Here is a 13,359-nt window from a genome sequence, read left to right on the forward strand (position 1 = left end):
ACAATCACCTCATTAGGGTGTCACAAAAAGTGACAATGTAAACAGTTTTCCACCCATCTCCTATAGTTTGTGTTAACGGCTATAAAAATATATTCTGACAATTTCACAGATTTTATAAGATTAGGTCAAAAGATTTTTATCTAGTAGAGAAATTTCTACAGAGACTAGCCAGATGATATTGTCCCCAAATCTTAACATGTTCAGGAAGATACCAAAAAAGAAATATTATCTCCATCTAGAATAATATCCTATTAGTGAAAGAAAATTTGGAGACCTTTAAAAGCAGGATAATGTCTTATTAACTTGAGATAGCATAACAAGGACTTTACCTGAAGAACTCCATTTTTACAAGGTGGTTTCTAAAGATGACCTCTAGCACTCTGAGTCTACAATTATCAACAATTTCTCTTAGATGAGTATCATCTGATAAGAATAGACAGCCATCCTGTAGGGCCTGAACTAGACTAATGTTGTACATTGAAAACAGATAGAATGAAGAGAGAACAAGGATTTTTCAATGAATAATTTCAATTGAACTAGGTCATTGAATTTCAACTGATTTCCTTCGCATTGTTAAATGTTACACATTCTCCCTTGGATTTGTAGCCAAGCCTCGGAAATCACTGACATGCTGAGAGAAGTTCCTCCCATTTGGCTGTGGAGCGGGTCATAGGCTTTGGAGACCTATACTAATTATTTCTACTAGGGAGTCATCTCATAAATATCTATTTCAGTGCTCTAAAATCATTAAATTACATCATGATGACCTAGTTTAAGGAAAATGTTACATGGAGGCCCTAAATGGTACCCTGGTGGCCTGAAAGAGTTAATGCAGTTTCCTTAAGTGCCTACTTCAGTGATAGTTCGCAATGTACAGAGAAGGGTTTGTGTCCCAATAACTCACTGATAGCCTCATCTAATATCAGTATATTAAGTTGAGAGAAGTCATTTGAAGGAGTCTGTAATAGAGCAGGTGGCAGCTCTGATTAATACAGCTCTGCTAAGGAAGGAAAAATGGAGCCTATGGAAATTCAATAATCCTGTGGAGAGACCTTGAAATGATGTTCCTCTGAAAGAATGTCTCAAGAGATCATGATACATGAACAGATATTGCATTCTTCTGAAATACAGCTAAGCTTTTTTAAAAAATTGAGGTATAATTGGCATATATTGGTTTCAGTTATACAACATAATATTTGATGTTTGTATATGTTGTGAAATGATCACCACAATAAGTCTAGTTAACATCCATCACCACACATAGTTACAAAATATTTTTCTTATAAGAACTTTTAAGATATACTTTCTTAGCAACTTTTAAATGTGCAATACAGTGTTATTAACTATAGTTACCATGCTATACATTATGTGTAATACACTCTGAGAGCAAAAACATTTATTTTTTGTAATGGACTCTAAGACTAGGAGAATGTTTCTGTAATTTTTCAATGAATTCAATATCATAGAAGAGCAGATAGCAATTAGAAACTAATCTCTTTATATTACATGAATGTTCTTACTACAAAAGTTGTCAAAAAACATGTAATTTTTGTTTCATATGGGATTTATTATTAGATCAAATTCTACAATCAAGTTGGCATAGGAAAAGGTGAGAAAATATGAGAGAAATTGCAAAGAAACAGAAGAGAGATAATTTTGAGAGTAAAGATAACACATTTTGGTATGCAAAAATAATTTGGTTGAATGAATCAATCAATCAATCAATTAATAGAAGCAGAGAGACATGCAACAAGAAAGAACTAAATATTAGTCCTTTATTCACCTTAATATATCACACATATGTAAATATATGTATATACATGTGTATATTTGTAAATGTATGTATATTTGTAAATGTATACATAGTGTCCAGAAACAGCCCCAATACATTTCAGTATATAATACAATTTATTATATGTTAAAAGAGACCTTTTAAATATATGGGCAGGAGAAAGATTTGGGAAATCTATACAATGTAATTGTGAAAAGGATAGATTCTTGGGTCGTGCCACTTGGGTCTAATTCCAGCTCTTATGTTTAATGGCTGTATTACCTGGAGAAAATGGCTTAACTCTTCTTCAGTTCCTTTCTCTGAGAGCTGGGGAATATAACACTACTTACCTTGTTGGGTTATGAGAATTAACAGAGATAATAAATGTAAAGAATTTGGCAGCGTGTTTGGCTCATAGTAAACTACAATAAATGCTAATCATTGTTATTCAATAAATGGCTAACCACTTAAAAAACAACAGTTCCCCTCTCACACCTTATGTCAAAAATAAAATCAGATGGATTAAAGAGAACTATAAAAGTAGAAATTAAAATATATCTAAATATTTTTAATAATCTTGTGGTGGAGGAAGCAGGAAACACATAGCCATAAACCTATCAAGACTGCTGAAATTTTAAACTTTTGATAGAAAAAATACTTATAAGAATAAAATACTCATGGCAGAATATAGAAATATTTACAGTGTACAATACAAAGGGTTATAATTTATATAGAGAGCATTCCTACTATTGATTTTTCTAGAAAATAATATATCAAGCAGGTAATGAACACAAACAGATGGTATATTTTATAACTTCATTACTCTTTCTAGCCTCAGAGCCTTCTCAGACTTTATCTCAAGTAACTGTTTCCCCACATGAAGGAAACAGCTTACATGTTACTTCAGAAAGGTCTTTTGTGATCAATCTAAATTACGTTTCCCTAAATTTCCTTCTTGTGGCATTTTGTTTCTGTCATAGCTGTTGTTCTTTATCATATATTTCTGTGTGTTGATTCCTTCCCCTTTTCCCCCTTTAGGTAATAAGCTCGTGGGGACAGGTCATAACCTAGAGTTTTGACCATTTTATAGTAGTAAGCCACTAGCACATAAGCAGGCACTTGGAGTAATGAAAGTGAATATCATAAAGGGTCCTGTACATCACATAAATGCATCTAGCCTTTATAGCTAAACTAGTCATAGAAGAATTTTAAGCAGGATAAATCCTGCTTGGGCTTCAGTGAAGTATGGGTGGAGAATTAACTGGAAGGGAACATGCCTGGAGGCCAGGTGGTCAATTACAAAAGGAATTGAAACAATCCAAGAAATTATGAAGCTCCAAACTAAGTAATTTTAATGGAAATAGATAGAAGAGGAATAGTTCCAAAGATATTTCAAATTAGACTATTTTAACTGAAGCAGATATATATATATATATATATATATATATAGAGAGAGAGAGAGAGAGAGAGAGAGAGAGAGAGAGCCCCCAAAAAATGTATATACATTTTAAGAAAGAAAAATACTGTATTAAAATTGTAATACTTAAATATATACCAATAACAAAATATAAATACAAGTCATGTGTATACATTTTTTTGGCACCCCAGTATATAGAGGAAAATAATGAGAATGAAATTTGGTTCTGGATTTTAGGGCAAATTGTAAACCTCCATGCTATATCAAGATATTTATTAATTTTTTCTCTATGGAGTATAAAGTGAATGAAGGATTTTCAAAATAGGTTTTTGTTTGGATTTTCTTTCTCTTTGTTTGCTTATATGTTTTAAACCATCTTGATTGACAAGACTAAGTTATAGGGACACATTGGAGTACTTCTAGGACCACAGGAAAGTTGAATTTTCAGTTTTATGAGTCAATACTCTCCAACCCAGTCATAGGTTTTTATTTAGGTCCAAGGTCATCTCAATCAAGAACTTTTGGGATCCTGACAATTATTGTCAAGTGAACGTATTTTATAATTATCACCACCACCACCGATAATAATGGCAGCAATGACAGCAACAACATCAACAAACATTTAGTATTTAACAATCATTATGTATAAGGCACTGCAATATGTGCTCGAATACATAAAAATCTGGCACAGTCCCTGACATCAAAGAGGTACAGTATATGCATTAAAAATGGACCAGCCATGTAGAGTGATGTGATAAAATGAGTTACAGGAAAGTAATCACTACTGGAGTTCAAATAAGAGAGATTTGACCATAGTCAAAAAGCCTTTAGGAAAAGCTACATGGAGGAGGTGAAACTTGAATAGGCCTTTTAGGAAGAAACAAATTAAGGTACCTACAGAAGAAAGACAACTACTCAGACCGGGGGGCATTTCAAGAGTAAAGGTAGAGGAGGACTTTCCACATCTACTTTAAGGAGAAGTAGACAGGTGCACAAATACTGCTTTGACTAAAGCATCCAGTTCATAAAGAGAAGTAAAAGAAGTATTCAAAGAGTTGGATGGAAACAGATTGTAAGGTGTCTTTGATGTCAAACTAATGATGTTTTATTTTGAATAACCTTATGATTACTTATTTTGAGGAAAGGGGAGAATCACAAGTTTTGAACAAAGTAGCTACTTGTGGAAAGTTGTGTTTTAAGATTTTAAAAGGATGCATCTAATGAGCTTGTTTTGGGTGAATCTTAGCGGTGAAAATTCAGGCTGATGGAACCAGTTATTATGGCAATATTTTAGGAAAGGAAAATGAGAACCTGATTTGGAAAAGAGGAGGGAAGAAATAATATGAGTTTCTCATAGCTTGTATTATGAAAAATTTCAAAATCAAAAAGTAGAGAGAATGATATAATGAACCCCCAAAATTTACCACCCAGCTTGGAATTTATTAATTTATGACCCATCTTATTTTATCTCTATTCTTAGCTACCTACTTTAGCTTCAGGTTTTTTGAAGCCAATTATCAATATGTATTAACTTCTATGAATTTCTAAAAGATAAGGACTCATTAAAAAACATAACCACTGTACCATTACCACACCTAAAAAATAACAATTTATTATCAATTCCAAGTATGCAGTCAATGGTCAAGTTTCTCTCATTTTTATATGAAATTTTTTTGTAATTCATTCATTTGAATCAGTATCCAAATAAGATCCATTCATTGTAAGTGGTTGATGATATTTCTTAAATATTTCTAATCTTTAGTTTTATCTTCCATCTGTTTTTCAATATTGACATTTATTTTTTTAAAGAGAGAGAGAGACAATATTTTCTGATTACACATGCAAGGTAATGTTTACAATGTTTTTCTGTCTCCTGTATTTCCCAGAAATTGTAGTTAAATTTAAAAGCTTTATCAGATTTAGATTTTATTTTTTTGGCAAGAATTGTTTCTAGGTTGTGTGTATACTATCAGGGGCACATAATATTTGCTTGACTCTTTTTGTGTGTGTTATAGCAACTATTACAAAATGATAATATTCTAATTCAGTCATTTATTTACATTTCTTAATTGAAATGCTACTATAAATAGAAACTTCCTATCAATAATATGATTACCTTGACATATAGTTTATACAAGAAATGCAGGATAAATGTCTGTTGCCATTATGTTCTAGTTCTCAAAATAATAAGTTGGTACTAGCCTTGTTCAAAGTTACCAATAAGTTTCTTTATTTTAAAACAATTGTTATAAACTAATATATTGAAATATGTTTGATGTATTTCAATCTATTGTAATTATTCTTATTGATGTTAAAATTGTCCTATCTTTACCCAGTTGGAAACTTCATTAAGTTGACTTCTGCATCTTTGAGAGCTTTCTAACTTTCTTATATGACAAGATATCCCAGCACCATCTTTTAAGTTTCCACATAGTCAGAATCACCCATTCTCCAAGGAGACTTTATTACTTGTATTGGGAAATGGTATTTAGAGACCACAAATGGTTGGTAGGGGTGCTCATTGCTATACAGTCAGTCATTGTTTTTACATAGTTTCAGAAGACAAGGCTAAGAAATGTGTATTTTTTTAAAGAAAAACTTTGATCGTGAGTTATATTTTTTATTTATTGTGAGTTCCAATTCAAATTCAGGCATATACGGTTTTTACCCAATCTGTTAATCTTGCATTTGTTTCCTGTTTTTCTCACGCCAGGATTTGTTTTCAGCGGTGATCATATAAATCCTCATTTGCCTTTTCTCCCACTAAAAGACAGCAGTCTCACAATAGCAGTATAACAGTGCTACCCTACAATATCAACCCTCAAGCTATATAGTTATTTATTTTTTCAAGTTTTGTTTTTTCAGACCTTAGAATATATCCAACTAAGGATACACAGTCAAATTCTTGTGTTTTAAAGTTACTGTAGATAGTTCCTCTTTTATTTGTATTATGCCACCTGTCTCCTTACGCATGGATTCCATACTGTTTTATTTATACAATCTTTATTATATGTGCCAATAACTTCTAGGGAGAGGGTGCTCTCTTTTCTATTTCAGAGTTATTTTTATTTCAGAGTTAATACTACTATTTTTGTTTGTTTTTTGTTTCAACAGAACTCTGTTTAACTTTAGGGATTAAAAATACTGATATTTTTATTGTGGTGACATTTATGATGTTAAGTCTTCCAACCCAAGACATAACATGTCTTTTAATTTGTTCACTTCTACTTTTGTGTCTTTTGGGATTTTTGTGGCGTCTTCTAGATATGAGAGATATTAAAAAGGTGAAACAGTAGGACTGGAATATGAGGGCAGGAATAGAGAAAACCATGGTTTTCAGCCTCTCTCATTAGAGATTTATTTAATTTTTGTTTGTTTGACAGAAATGGGCTCATTTGAAGGGATTAACACAGAGAATAATGGTTTGTTATTATTTTAATAACAGATCTTAGTTCTGTCTAAGCTTTAGAGGCAGCTAAATATATCAATCAAATTTATATAGAAAGAAATTAGAAATGATCCCTGAGAGAGTAAATCACATGAGATAACTTAGTCACAACATGAAAAAAAAATGTTCCTTTTAGTGCACTGAGGACAGTCCTGAATTTGTGATCCTGATTTATCTCTCTGTATTTTTGTACATGCAGTACCATTTTTCTGAACTGATTTTTCTCCCATCATCCACCTAACAAATTTCCAGTCATCCTTTAAGACCCAGTTTAGACGTTACCACCTCAGTACCAGTTTGAACATCGTCCACATATAGATGAATCAGAGGAGGTATGATGACCCAAAGGATATATTCAAAGTGAGATGAAAGCCAGAAACATAGCTTTCTCAATGCCTATATTTAGGGAATAAGTCGCCTTTCTTTAGGAATAGGCTCCATGAAGGAGACTGAGAAGGAATTTTTAGAGTTATAGAATGAAAACCAATGGGAATTTTGTTCCAGAGGCTAATTAAAGGGAAAAATTGTTAATGAGAAAGCTCAAATATTACCAAATTAAGTAGGAGGAAGAGGAAGCCCAAAAAGACACACTTGAGTCTTACTGATGAAGCAGTTTGAAGTTTACTGAATACTGCTGGATCGTTACTCTTCTTCACCCCCACCCTCAAACTCCTTCAAAACTACTCTGAAGACTTGAAACTTCCTTTACCACTGCAACACACACACACACACACACACACACACTTCCATATAGAGACAACTAGATGGAATAGATTGACAGTTTGAGATGAAGTTTAAGAAGACAAAGGATCCTCGGGGTAGAAGGCCCTGAAGGGGCATGGCAACATGAAAAGAAACTGTTAGACAGGGACTTTTCTCATGTCTCTCCCTGGAAGAAGAAAAAGAAGGATATTCCATTAAAGGGAAAAAGTACAAAACTTTTGCCCACCATTCTCTGGGTTTGATATGTGCTTGATTATTTAATAGTAACAACTTTTCCACAATTTCAAATGTTAAGGGTATAATAACAGAGTTACAAAGGAAGAAGATAGGACTACAGCTTGAAAAGCTAGTAGAATTGAGGAAAAGATTTTGATAGTCTGAAGGAGGATACAGGAGAAATGAACACTCTGCAGAGGCAGTAGAGAAGAGCAAATTAATGGAGTAGAGTATGAGAAGAGAGTATTCGTATGTTCATTTATGTATTTGTGTGTATGTGGTGTGTGTGTGCATGTGTCTGTGTGGTGGCACTGGGAAGAAAGAGATTGGGTCAGGGCAAAAAAAAAAAAATATATATATATATATATATTTTTTTAAGACTTTTTATTGGGTAATTGGGAGAGGGGAACAGCTTTGGGGAATTGGGGAAGGGGAACAGGCAAGTTGTTGTCCTTTTTGTTCTTCAGTCTAGTTGTGGAGGACGTCACTTCACTGGCCCATGTTGGTATTATTGCACTTTTCCCAGGTGAGGCAGTCACTCACCGGTCATTGGACGGCCGCCCACGGCGGCTCACAGCAGCTCGCCCCGGCTGCCGGTCAGCTCCACTGTAGCCTACGCTATCACCGGCGACTCTCGGCAGCCCAGCTCCAGGTTGAGCTCTTGTTCACCATCTTAGCTGGAGAGGACACAGCATCACTGGCCCTCATGTGGGATCTGAACTGAGGCCATGTTTCTCAGAGCTGGCGTCCCAAGCCAACTCTTAACGAATGCGCCACTCGGCTGGAGGTCAGGGCAATATTTTGATTTCACATTCAATCCTTTGGAACAATAACTCTGGTATATAGGCTATTAATATTCGATATCCCTATATATCTTTCCCATGAACTAATCAAGAATATTGATTTTTTCATTATAACATTTTATAAACCCCATTTGTTTTATATTTCCATAAACATAGAAATACCTCACTCTATAGCACTGTGAAAATTCAGAGAGAAAACTTTCTTAGGATTACACATGGCAAAGAAAGAATGTTTCCTCTATCCTATATATAGAAAATTCACAATATTCTCCCTAGATATAGAATTGGCAATGTATGCTTTTGCCTGTTTTTTTTGTTAGTCTCAGTATATTGGCGACATGGAATACATTTTTAAGATGAAGACTACTTAGGGAGTGCATAGGAAACCTTTGAGCAAAATGAATTGGCTAGATAGTTCTGTACTTTTTTCGTAATTCACCATTCTGAAGTCAAGCCCCAAAGAGGGCAGGGGTAACATATTTATTTTTTTTAGTTTCGGAGCAATTAAAACATTATTTACTCAGTAGACAATTTTTATTTCACGAAGTCTTTAAGAAGAAGGATGTCTGCATGATCTATGAAAGTTGAATAGCAGTACTAGAAGGCCTCTTCTGTACATTGTCACCAGAGCATCCAGAAGTTTTATCCTGCCTGGAACATTTCTTGCACATGATTCTTTTTCTTAGTTTGAAACTACACCTAGGACGAGTCTTTTGTTCTCATTGCTGCCAAAACTCCCATTTTCCAGCAGTGACCTCAGTTTAGCACCTGCTCATAAGATGTGTTTGCACATCGTTGGTACGTTATGGTGACATATATACGTTCCCATCAAGGAGACTGTCACAGAATTCAGGAGATGTTAAAATTTTTCCATCTGTGTGTGTGAAAGTGACGTTTCCTGTTAATTTTGTTCTCTTGCTGAACTCTCCAAGCAAAAGCCTTCTGTGGGAGGCAGAATGATGTCGTTACAGTCATAGCATAAAATTTTCAACCTTTAGAAGGAGACATATTGTGGCATATATTTCACTACTTTTAAAAGCAGTGAAATAAAAACTTGGAGGATGATATCAATTTTATATTTTCACATGTGGGGGGTTTCCAGAGCCTTAAGAATGAATCCAAGGCTAAAATTCCTCTGGCAGATGGGTTTTCTCTGGAGCTGTAGGAGAGGCAAGCCCCTCGGTGAATGTTTGTGTTTAGGAAACCAACAGGGGCTTGGCTATTTCGTTTTGGAGATAGTAAGACGTTGTGCAGGCAAAATAATGTAGCACGAGTGATTTAAAATAAAAAGAAATCAAACTTCTGATTCCAACTCTGACATGTAAAAAGCTGGGAAGTTGTCACTTCCATTTTTACAACCAGAAAAATGCTGAACACACTGAAAATGCACTTATTTTCACGGACCTATCATGGACCTATCAGAGAAGTGCAGTGGCAGAGCAAACTGCCACCCTAAAGTCCAGAAAGATAGGTAGATGTGGAGTCACAGCCTTTATCTCCTTTTCTCAAGAAGAAGCCACTGGAGCCATGAGTGCTGGAAACCATTAAGTAGTAATTTTGGTGAGTTGTTAGAGTTTGAGTATGAAGTAGTGTATAAATGAGGGACTTCTGGGACCTGTAGTATATTAAGAGGAATCCTACACTTTCTTGGATTTTACCTCTAGGAAACATACAGGTTCTCAAATTGAAGAGCCAAGAAAGACCCCCTCCTGGCTTTCACAGGGGAGAGGGAAATTAGCCACTGTGAAATACTCCAAGAATGTTCCCATATGCAGTGCCACTCTGCAGGGAAAAGACTTTCCCAGAGCCTTAGCTACCTCAGGTGCAGGGCATTCTCCTCATTCCAGCCCCCTGTGGCTTTCCTGTTACACCTAAGTGGAAAAAAATCTAAAAACTATAACTTGAGATGGTTACAGCTCAGGGACACATGTGCACTAAAAGATAGGGATTTAATCATAATATTGTAGAATGGTTTTTTTCTCCCCCATTCCCTATTATCACATCAACAGGGATACAGTATAATAATAGCATTATCTTATAGCTCAAGGAGCTGCAAGACAGACTTTATTTAAAAAAGAGTTCTTAGGAAAGACAAACACCAAAAAATATATATATATGACATTAAAGGAATTGGAAGCCTCTGGCACTTACAGCTACAGCCAACATTAAGCACAGCCCTACTCCTAGCCATATTAACATAAGACCTTACGCTAAAGACCTACTTACCTCAGTTCCTATTACCTGACACATTATATCTGGTTTTCAACAAAAAACTACAAGGCATGCTAAAAGGCAAGAGAAAAACACAGCCTGAAGACAAAACAAGCATCAGAATAGACTCGGACACAGGTGTTGGAATTATGAGACAAGGAATTTAAAATAACTATGATTAGTATGTTCCGGGTGCTAATGGAAAAAGTAGACAGCATGGAAGAACAGATGGCTAAGGTAGTCAGAGGGATGCACACTCTAGGAAAGAATCAAATGAATATGCTAGATCTCCTTCCAGAATTGTACACCTGAAACCTATGTAACTTTACCAACAATTGTCAGCCCAATAAACTTAAAAAAAAAAAAAGAATATGCTAGAAGTCTATAGAGAAATAACTGATTCCAGGTTTGAGGTAAGAAATATACGACCTTAGCCTGGCTCATCTTATAGCACCAGAAAATAGAGAAGTGCTACATATGCATGCACGTGTGCACACACGCACATACACACACTCACTCACTCTGATGGGAGTATTTTAAAGGTGATACAGGATCCAGCTGAAAGAGTGCTTGGTATATGGGAATAGAAGCGTGACCAAAGAAATAAAGACGGTAATATTGGACTTTAACCAAAGTATAAAATAAATACCCATAAGCCCATACTGATATAAAAAATGACTAAAAAAATAAATGAGGGAGAAGGGACAAAAACTCTTCTAGAAGAATTCTGTATAATTTGAGTAGATATTTATTTCCTCAAAGAAATTAAATATGTTTCTCCAGACTTAAGTGAGGGCTATGCATAGTGCCTCTATTCCAAAAAGCACACTATGGAAAAGGTAAAAATAATTACATACTTTAAAGTGGAGAAACCTGAGAAACATTACATCAGTCAGATGATCAAGGTCAACATCAACAGTGATACCATGTTGACAGTATGTACCATTGATTTGATGAAAGGGTAATGGCAATTCACTTCTATGGTCTTCCTCCCAAAAACACATAACCCCAATCTCCTAATGAGAAGTACATCAGACAAATCCCAATAGGGGAGCATTTTACAAAATACTTAATTAATATTCCTCAAAAGTGTCAAGATCATCAAAAACAAGGGAACTCTGATGACTGACAAAGTAAAGAGTAGCCTAAGGGACCTTGACAAATAACTGTGATATGGTATCTTACCTGGGATACTGGAACAATAACAAAAAAAGGACATTGAGTAAAAACTAAGGAAATCTGAATTAAGTATCAGCTGCAGTTAAAAATAGTGTGTCAATATTGGTTTATTAATTGTAACAAATGTACTATACTAATGTAAGATGTTAATATTAGGGGCAACTGGGTACAGAATTTATGCGAAATCACTACTATCTTCACAATTTTTTTGCAATCTGGAAATGTTCTAAAATTAAAGTTTCTTAACAAAATATGCTACTTAATTCATGTGAAATAGAAGAAAGAACCCCCAAATAATCAGTTATAAAAATATCACATCAAGAAAAAAAGGATATAAGAATAATTGAAATCATTCACCCTGATGAGTAAACAGTTTTAGAACTAGTAGTCTATATAGAGGTGACCAAAAGCTTCCACGTTTTTACTCTACATATTAAGATAAATGAGAGAGATCATTCTGTCTAACTTTCTGTCTTTAATTTTATTGTGCAATTTATATTTTTGCTTTCACAATCCTAAAATATTCTTTGTTTTAAATAATATTTCCCCTTATAATAAAATTAATACATATTCATTGTAGAAAATTTGGAAAGTATAAAGAAGAAAATAACAACACTGACAATTTCACCATCTAGTGATAACAAGTTTTTTAAATTTTAGCATTTTATTTTCTAGCCATAGCATTTTGTCTTACTAAAATATTTCAGATATTGTATAGAATAAGCATTTCTATATTAATTTTATGTTTAACACATTACTGAACCTCAATTAGGTAATTCTGCCTCATGTTGTGTTCTAGAGTTTGAGTATGTTGTATCATAGACTAAATATTTTTGAGAAATGCAAATAATTTTACACATAATTATATTAGTGTGAAGATACATAAATTATGCCTACATAATATTTTGCCTGAATGCATTTGGTAATCAAATAAAGTAAGTCATTTGAGTTTTAAAACTATCTAAACTGATTGACATCCTAGACATAGACCAATGTGATGGAAAATTCTTTTCACTTAGGAGATTCAATAAATATATGCAAACCTACTATTTATCAGGCACTGTTTTAGGCTCTGGGGACAACAGTTAAATAAATGGTTACTGTTCCTGACTTCATAGAGCTTACAGTCTTGTGGGAGGGACAGACAAATTATATAAAATGTCATATGGTGATATGTACTGTTGAGAAAAATAAAGAAGGGAGCATGAAATGAGTGAGGGTAGTGGGTGCAGGAGGGTTGTCTTCTGTTCATAGGGTCCTGGGGAGTTATAATTTTCAGGATCAAGAGGAGCCCTGGGCATTTTATAGTAACTGTAGGGAGGGTATAATGATATCAGTGCCAACAAGGTAAATAGCCAATGTAAAGTTGACAGTTTTACAGTATGGTAGGATGGAGGTCTTTTCATGAGCACACTGAATTCAGGGGCCTTTTTTTTAACTGCTGCCCTGGTAACATGGAAGTCATGGAAAAAGCAGTCTTACCTGTGGAGCTTCTGTGTCTCTTTGTAACTACTGCCAATAGTGGCCAAAGATCAGGAGACGTGACTGTCTAATAACCATGTACATGAATTTGGCGCGCGCGCGCGCGCGC

The 13,359-nt window shown here is 34.6% G+C and overlaps 1 long non-coding RNA gene across 1 annotated transcript in view; it reads left to right on the forward strand.

The window, feature by feature from the left end:
- LOC109389039 (uncharacterized) overlaps window positions 1-13,359 on the forward strand; it is a 23,411-nt gene that overhangs the window by 600 nt on the left and 9,452 nt on the right. The window lies entirely within an intron of this gene.

This window comes from Hipposideros armiger, unplaced genomic scaffold (genome assembly GCF_001890085.2).
Source record: "Hipposideros armiger isolate ML-2016 unplaced genomic scaffold, ASM189008v1 scaffold_218, whole genome shotgun sequence".
Taxonomy (NCBI): Eukaryota; Metazoa; Chordata; class Mammalia; order Chiroptera; family Hipposideridae; genus Hipposideros; species Hipposideros armiger.